We start from the raw sequence: 8442 nt of genomic DNA on the forward strand, positions 1-8442 counted from the left end.
CCAAAAGCCAAAGCAAAACCCCACAGTGGGCGTCTCAAAGCTGCACTGCACATGTGCAGGCAATTCACTGCTGGTCATTAAGGAAACAGGCCTGTGCTGTGCCTGCCCTCCTGATATGCCCGGGGAACACAGCAGGCTCAGAAATCAGTGTATGACAGACATAATGAGAAACACTCAGCACAGAAAATCACGTTACTGCATCCAGCCTGCCTGAGCAGTGAGGCCTCGCAGAGCTGGGCGTGCAGGCACCCTTCCAGCACCCACGGAGCAACCGCAGGTAGCGCCACACAAGAAGGGTGCTATGAGTGACAGGGAGCAGCAGTCACACCTACTGCCCCATCCACGGCACAGGGATGGCCTAGAAGCTGAGCTATCATGACTGGGGCTGATCCTACTCTACCCCTGACCCCCATCACCTCTGTGCATCGTTTCTCTCCAGCCTCCTCCTGCCCCACCAGCCAGTGACAGAAACACAGTCAGAGGAAGCAAGCTGCCAAAGCCTGAGAAACAAAAGGTGTATCGAGGGGCAGAAATACAGATGAGGCACTCAGAGACCTCAAGATCTGCTCTGCCCCACACCACTGGAGCTGCCTCTGCAGCTCAGCACTTTGGCTGCCTCACTCTGCCTCCAGCTCTGGAAGGAAACCATTATTCATCTAACACTCCTTGCAGCAATGCTCTTCCTTCAGCAGAGAATTTACCTTTGCCTAACAGCAACACCCCAGGGGTGCAATGATGGCCTGGGACCTCTCTCAAAGCTGCAGTCCCAAGTGTGATCTCACAGGTGCTTCAGACCCACCACTCTGCCTGACACTGCTGGAAGGCAAACCACCCAGTGCAAATCTCCTGCTCAGGTTCCTTCAGGTATCACAAATTAGGATAAAGCCAAATTATTAATGACTGTCATATCTAATTTGTATGACTGGAAGCTACAGGCACCTTCTAGTCTTTATGATAGTGCCCACAACTCCCAGCAGAGCTATTTCAACCAACCTATCATCATTTTCCCCCTTGCAGGAACACCACAGCCCTGCCAGAGGTGGTTTACCAGCGGATTTCCCGACTTAAGAGCTTCCTCGGGGCCGTGGCCACATACTGCCATGGGCATTGCTGCTCCTCCAGCCAAGCACTTCCACAGACCAGGCAGTGCTGCTCTGCAGCTTGCAGCTGCCTGGCTGGGCTATGTACACTCAAAATTAGTGTGCTGCAAAATTAGGGCCAAATTCACCACCCACTTGGAGTGGCCACACACGCAGTGTAACCACCTTGTCCTGGAACAATGAACAGTCTCTTCTTACAACAGAGTAAAAATTCATCTTCTTGTTCCTCAGAATTACCATATTCCTTTGGGTTTTTGTTTAATCCTCAGCCATGGCTCTTTTAATAGCTTTTAAAAACCATGGAAATCTGAAGACAAAAACCAGAAGCTAAAATAGAATTAAAGTCCCAAGAACACGTCCGTAACTCAGATCAAATGATGATACAGCACTTGCAGTTGTCTCCAATTATGAGCTTTACAAAGCATCAGGCACAGGGTGAGTTACACTAGTGAGAGGCCAAATATGTCCAGAGATCCACAGACAAGACCCAGCAGCCTCAGCATTACCCTGGAGAGCCACCACGATGCCTCCACACTCAAATCCAGTTCATTCCCACATTTGTAATTCCACATTTGGTCCCATCATGTTTGTAAAAACCTTTCCCATCCATCTCCTCACATCCCTGCAGCACAGAGCAAAGGCACCCAAACAGTCTCAGGGACACCCCCCTAAGCTTTCCTATGTTTGGATTGGTTTTCAACTATGAACACAAAAGAAACAACGCAAACCCTAAATCTGGAACTCACTGGGTTTGAAATGCCTTGTTTGGGATGATTACAATATCCCCCTAACACATCCTCCTATTGCTGTTCTGTGCTCTGTGCTTTCTGATGGAACTTCACATTAACATAACATTTAGGATGGGAATTTAGCCTTAATTTCATCTTGACAGACTGCCATGGAAATCTGAGCTCAGCCCCCATCACCAGGGGCAGTTGCATGCTCCTTGCTTCACGGCCTGCTGCCTCAACAAGCTCTTAAAGCTTCCCCTTGGTCTTTCAGAGCACGCAAAATAACCGGGAGATCCAAGAAAGGCCATTTAGTTGAGGGAAGTGATTCCCTTTGCATCCCACGGGAGCTGGGAGACAAACTTCCCCAGTTTTGCAGCCTGCAGCACTCCCATTCCGCTGCAGCAAAGCCAAATGCATCCCCCAGCGAAGATGGCTGCTGCCTCCCTGCAGCCTGGTGCCAGGAGGGGCTGAGCCTGCCAACCACCCTGGAAAGGGGGCTGTGCTGTGCTCAGAGCAGCCGTGGGGACCAGGAGGGCTGTGCCATGCTGACATGGCAGAGAGTGGCCGTGGGGAGTGGGAGGGCTGTGCCATGCTGTGCCATGCTGACATGGCAGAGAGTGGCCATGGGGAGTGGGAGGGCTGTGCCATGCTGTGCTGTGCTGTGCCATACCAAGAGCAGTCATGGGGAGCGGGAGGGCTGTGCCGTGCTGTGCTGTGCCGAGAGCGGCCATGGGGAGCGGGAGGACGAGGGCAGCCCCAGCCCTTCTGGGGCGCGCGCAGGGAGCGAGGCTGCTGGCTCTTGGGGATGGCATCCGTGTGCTTTGAAACACGAGCGCTCTGCTGGTATTTCCGTGGCTGTACTGGCTGCCAGACGGCTCCCTCCTCAACGAGGAGACGCTCTCCATGGAAACCTGGGCGGGCAGGATCCTCTGGAAGCCTCCCTCACAGATGCACAGTCAGGCAGCTCAACACCAGCCAGACAAGCCGGATCCACACCTTCCCTGGCAGGCAGCCTGCCTCTGTATTGGACCTTCCTCAGCGTCCAGCCTCCTGCCCCTGAGCACTCAGGCAGACCCAATCCCAAGCTCATCACATTGAGGCCGTAGTTTTATGTCCTGAGTGGTCCAGAGCCAGGACGAATCAGGAGCTCAAAGCACCTGGCTGGCACAGATGGATGACCTCCTCCCATTGCACCCTGTGTCCACCCTGCCTTGTGCAGCCCTGCTCACCATCTAACTCCATTGTATCACAGTGAGAGGCAGTTGGGGTCCAGACCACACACCCTAGCACAGACATGCACCCAGCAAGTAGCACGGGAAACCTTTGCCTTCTTCCCCAGTGCAAGCAAGCTCCAAACCTTTCCACCAGCTTATGCTCTAGGACTTCAGGCTGATGCTCAGCTTTCAGGGAGTAGCACCTGTCAGATGTACTCCCCACCATGCCAGCAGCTCTCCTCCCTCTGGGCAACGACTCCTGATCTCACCAACACCTGGTCACATCCCACCTGGCCCAATGCTGTAGAAACCCCATAGGAAACCCTGGGGAACAGAGAAGCTGCAGCACAACTGGTCTGAAGTGCTTGTGTCTGTGTGTCCCAGTTGCTCCTGAAGAACATTCCTCTGCCAGCAGGTCTCAGCTCACACCCTCTGATGCCTGTGGCCTGGGTCGATGCTTGAGGACAATAATACACAGCAAAGTTGGTGGTTACACGCTATGGATTGTGTTCAATGGATCTTTCTGACCTATCCCTAGTCACTCATCTCTGCCACAGGCAGATGTTTCCCAGTCCCACAACACTGTGGGAGCAGCTCCCAGGACTTCAGGCCCATCACAGAACTGGCACAGTAATAAATGGTTACCAGTGGCTCACAATTACACTGACGGGGTTTCAGGAAGGTCTGATCTGCTGCTGCCAGTGCTCTGCTTTTCCATGAATGACCTAAATGACAGAACAGAGTACGTTTTAAACTCTGCACATGACACCCAGTGCTTTGGAGGCCAGGACAGGAATTTGTCACATTCCCAAAAGGCTGGGGAAAGAGCTGAGAGATGATGGGCAGGGCTGTCATCTGAGAAAAACTGCACAAACACAGCAAAGAAAAGACAGCAGCATTTCTGGCAGCAGGGTCATAAAGGCTACAGGGGAGTATAAACTGAATGTGAGCCAGCATGTCATTGCCACAAAAAAAACCCCAGATACAGCAGGATGTTGTGAAAGGCCAGTTTAAAAAGACACCTGAAGTAATTACGCTGCTCTCCTTGCAGCCCATAAAGGCACATCAAGTCATTCTTTTGCTCTCCTCCAGAGAACCAGTTCATTCCCCAAAACATTTGGATCAACTGAGAGAGGCAACAGGAGATCAGCAAAAGCACTAAAATGCCTTGGCCAAAACCCTGAAAGGGTGAGGCTGGTCTGGACAACTCAGAGGTCACAGCTTTGTAACAGGGAAAGGCCACTGCAAAAAAGGTCAGAACAGTCTGTCACTGAACTTTGGCCTAGATAGGAGACTCATTCATGCTAGGAGAGCCACGTGTACATCAGGAAAAGTTAAAGCTCCCCACACATATTAGCAAAGGGTGCTACATGGCAGATGGAAGTGACCTCTCAGCATCTCCTCCAGCACAGTCTCCTACGCTTCTCATCAGGCTGACTGGCAGCTCTGTCCCTGCCCTCATTCATCCAGCATTTGTCACCATCTTGGCAAACTACAGCCACCTTGCCCACAAAGCCTTCAGCATTTAGGACAGTCTGACAGAGCAGAACACTTGGGAGGCTTCCCAGGGCCGTGAAGCCCATCACATCTGTTCTCCACTCTGCAGACATCTCCCCCAGAGTCTGGTCTCTCCCATCCCACTCTCCTCTTCAGAGGCACAGCTACAGCACCACTGATATCTGGGCCGCACAGCCACTCTGATGGGACAGAAGGAAAGCCAGTCACAAACTTCACCCTCGTTTGCTTCAAGCGCAAAACACACCTCTGTGATTCGCCTTTCCTGACTTCTGCCCACAGCACCACCAACATTCAAAGCAAGCTGAACATCAGAAGCCTATGAGACACTTCACTGAACATCCTTTGCCCTTGGGAGGATGAGAGACTGTGTGAGAAGTGTCAGTTGAGTTCCTCAACGCCGTGAGAACATATGTGGGACAGAAGCTCTTTGACAACTCAAAGACACGTGCCAAGATCCTCGAGAGCTCCCATTCAGAACAGAAGAATGTCACCCAAAATCCCTAGAAAGAGACAATTTCAAGTGCCACTTCTGCTCTGGTACCAATGGCCTCCTGCTGCAGTAGGACCTGTCCTCATTTGTTCCGTGGCCTTTAACAAGTTCTTCTTGAAGGAGCCAAGTCTGCCTTGGGAAGGACAGCAGGGGCAAACCTTTCCCTTGCCCAGACTTCAGCCTTTCTAGACATTTGTGGTATTGAACACCAGCGTGCTGTTTGATGCCCAGCTCTAGAGGACACACAACCCAGCAGGTGAGACAGTCTGGCTTACTGCCAACTCTTGTTTAGCAAAAGCTCCAAAAACGGAGGAGGTTTCTCAGTGTCACTGGGCTGATACTGGCAATGCTGCTGAAGGACAGCCAGTGAGCAATGCAGCTGGGATGGTGTTGGGGTCAGCACCCAATACTGCTGATGCCAGCAGATGATGGCCTCTATAGAGGACCCAAGGACAACTGTGCTTGAAAACCTGGCTTGGACCACATGCTCACCTCGAGCTGGTCTATATTTCAACTGATCTTCCCACTCACTCCTTCGCAGGGGTCTGGTGGAAGGCTGAGACAAGGCCAGGCAGTGCAGCAGGCAGCAGCTGCTGAGCAGGAGCCTCTGCTGGGACACATCCCTGGCTGTGAAGAGGAGGCTGCCAGGTTTCCACGTGGCTCAGGGACAGCGGCTGGCAGCAGGCCGGTCAGTGCCACACTGCATCCAAATAATCTGGATTATCTCACACCACGGCTTCCCTGACCCCAAGAAACAGCTGCAGCTTTCCTCTCCCTCACTCGCTGCTCACAAGCTCTGCCGTGCAGGGGCCGAGCCTGGTGAGAAGCACAGTGTGAGCAGCAGCCGGAGTGTCCCAGCCCCGCAGGTCCCATAGCAGCCCAGGTGCCCTGGCCCGGCCCGCAGCAGCGCGGGTGTCCCGGCCCCGCAGCAGCCCGGGTGTCCCGGCCCGGCCCCGCAGCAGCCCGGGTGTCCCGGCCCGCAGCAGCCCGGGTGTCCCGGCCCCGCAGCAGCCCGGGTGTCCCGGCCCCGCAGCAGCCCGGGTGTCCCGGCCCGGCCCCGCAGCATCCCGGGTGTCCCGTCCCGCAGCATCCTGGGTGTCCCGGCCCGCAGCATCCCGGGTGTCCCGGCCCGCAGCAGCGCGGGTGTCCCGTCCCGGCCCCGCAGCATCCCGGGTGTCCCATCCCGCAGCAGCCCGGCGGGAGCTGTCCCTTCAGCACCGCGCCCCGACCCGCGCAGGCGGCCGCGTCCCGCAGCTCCGGGGCGAGGGGCGCAGCAACCCCCCACCCCCCCCCCGCTGCCGGCTCCTGCGCCCTTAATGATCTGCTGCAACCTCTGGTCAGTCCCGATGTGGTCCGGTAGCTGGAACTGGAGGATCCCTGCAGGGATCCCCTCCAACCGAAACGGTCTATTGTAAAGGAAACAGCGCTTTGTAAATCCGAGGCAGCGTTACCCAGCGCTCGCCTTGCGCGGGCAGGTGACTGACAGTGCAAAAGTGCAGCCACAGAAGCCTGGAATTTCCAGACATCTGTTCAGGAGCGAACTGACAGACAATCTGCTTTCAGCATGCCCTTGGCACGAGCACAAAGTTCACGCCAAGACATCTTGCATGCTCTCCAACATATCACAAGCAAGCACCAGGCACCTACTTTAAAGCAATATAAGCTCACTCACAAATCTGAGATCAACACTGCACAGCCAGGGAATGGAGTGCAAACCTCACCCACTGAACAGAGCTGTCTGCACAAGCAGCATTCCCCTTGCTTCCTTTCCCAGCTTCAGCAAGCTGCACATGGATGTTACCCCAGCTCCTCATCACTGTCCTCCTCAGATGTGACAGGGTAACAGCTCCTATGTCCTCTCCCAAACAACAGCCTCAGAAAACACCGTGGCTAACAGAGGGGCCAGTTTTCAACTTAACGCGGGTCATGATGACTGAATCATGTTAGGGAGCAATTACACGAGCACAAGGCTCTTTTCAGAACAAGAGGCTTCTGAAACTCAAACATGTTCATGTTTCTTACAGTGGCAAAAGCAGGTTTGAAATTTAACAAAGGAGATGCCAGTGACCCAAAGAGCTTGGCTCAATGCAGTGCCACCCCTGCCTCTGAAATGCCCCAAACTAAGGAGCAAGTATGAAACCCAGTTGCTGATGGAATGTCCTTCCCCAAAACTCTCTCATATCCCAGTCTCTGAAGCTCCTTTCTGGATGCTCGGTCATGCAAAGTACGCAGTCTCCCTCCAACCAACTGGGCCATGGGCAATTTATACAAAGCCCTGTCTTAACCAGACACCACCTGTGCTTTGAGAGAGTCAAGATGTCTCACACATTTACAAAGGAAAGCCCAGAAAGCAGTAGTGGCTGCAGGCAGGCTGAGTGCAAGCACAGCCAACGCCTTCCGTGGATTATCGTGGTCTGGAGGAGGCTCTATAAATGTAAAGAGGTGGGCTGGGCAGAGAGGAACTGACTGCAGCTGAAAATACAAAGACTTCCTGCAAATGCAATTAGAGGGTAGGCAACAAAACCCAACAGTGCTTTGAATGAGAACAGCTACACCTAAAATAAGTTGTCGATGTTTCATTTTTACTGACTCAAAAGCAGGACACCAAAACCACCTGATCACGGGTTATAATCCAGACAGTGGCTGTAAGAACCTCTGATAAAAGGTTGTTTCCTTTGCCATACCTACTGGTAAACAGGACTGTCCCAGCCACCCATTTCTGCCTGACACCACTGCCCACTGCTTTCCATCAGCTGAGAAAAGTTTCATGAGTCAGGACTGTAAACCGGGTCATGGAGGTGATCCAGGCTAAAGGTAACGAAATCCATGGCGAGGAACAAAGATGAGAATAGATGGGAGAGAAACAGGAAGTAACTTTTCCCCAGAAGCTGGAACACAAGGTAATCTCTCCTGTGCAAATATAAGGTTACAAGTTATCTGGCAGTGTAAAAGCACCACCTTCCTGCACCACCCCTTACCATCCAGTCTTGTATCACGGGACATCAACCCAACAGCCATTGGGAGAGAGCAAATCCCTCTGCAAGGTAGGGTGTGAGCCTTTTCAACAAAGCCACCCCTAGGGTCACAATGCAGCAGCAGGGCCACATGTGCTTCCTTATATGGTGCCAGAAAGCCCAAGCATTGCCACCAGCACCAGTTCCTCACTGCAGGGTCCTGGGTGGCAATGCTCAGGAAAGCTGTCCCAGGAGGAGCTTTAGCTACCATCATCTCCACCATCCACACCACCTCCATCTTATTATGATAAGGTGAAACATCAGACAGGCTTCACACAGGCCCACATGCCCAGAGCCCAAGACACGAGGCTGTGCCACCCCATGCCCCCTGGCTCCCCACAGCTAGGAGAGCTGCAGGGCCCATCCTGTGCTGCA

The sequence above is a fragment of the Colius striatus genome, chromosome 13, assembly GCF_028858725.1.
Source record: "Colius striatus isolate bColStr4 chromosome 13, bColStr4.1.hap1, whole genome shotgun sequence".
Lineage (NCBI taxonomy): Eukaryota > Metazoa > Chordata > Aves > Coliiformes > Coliidae > Colius > Colius striatus.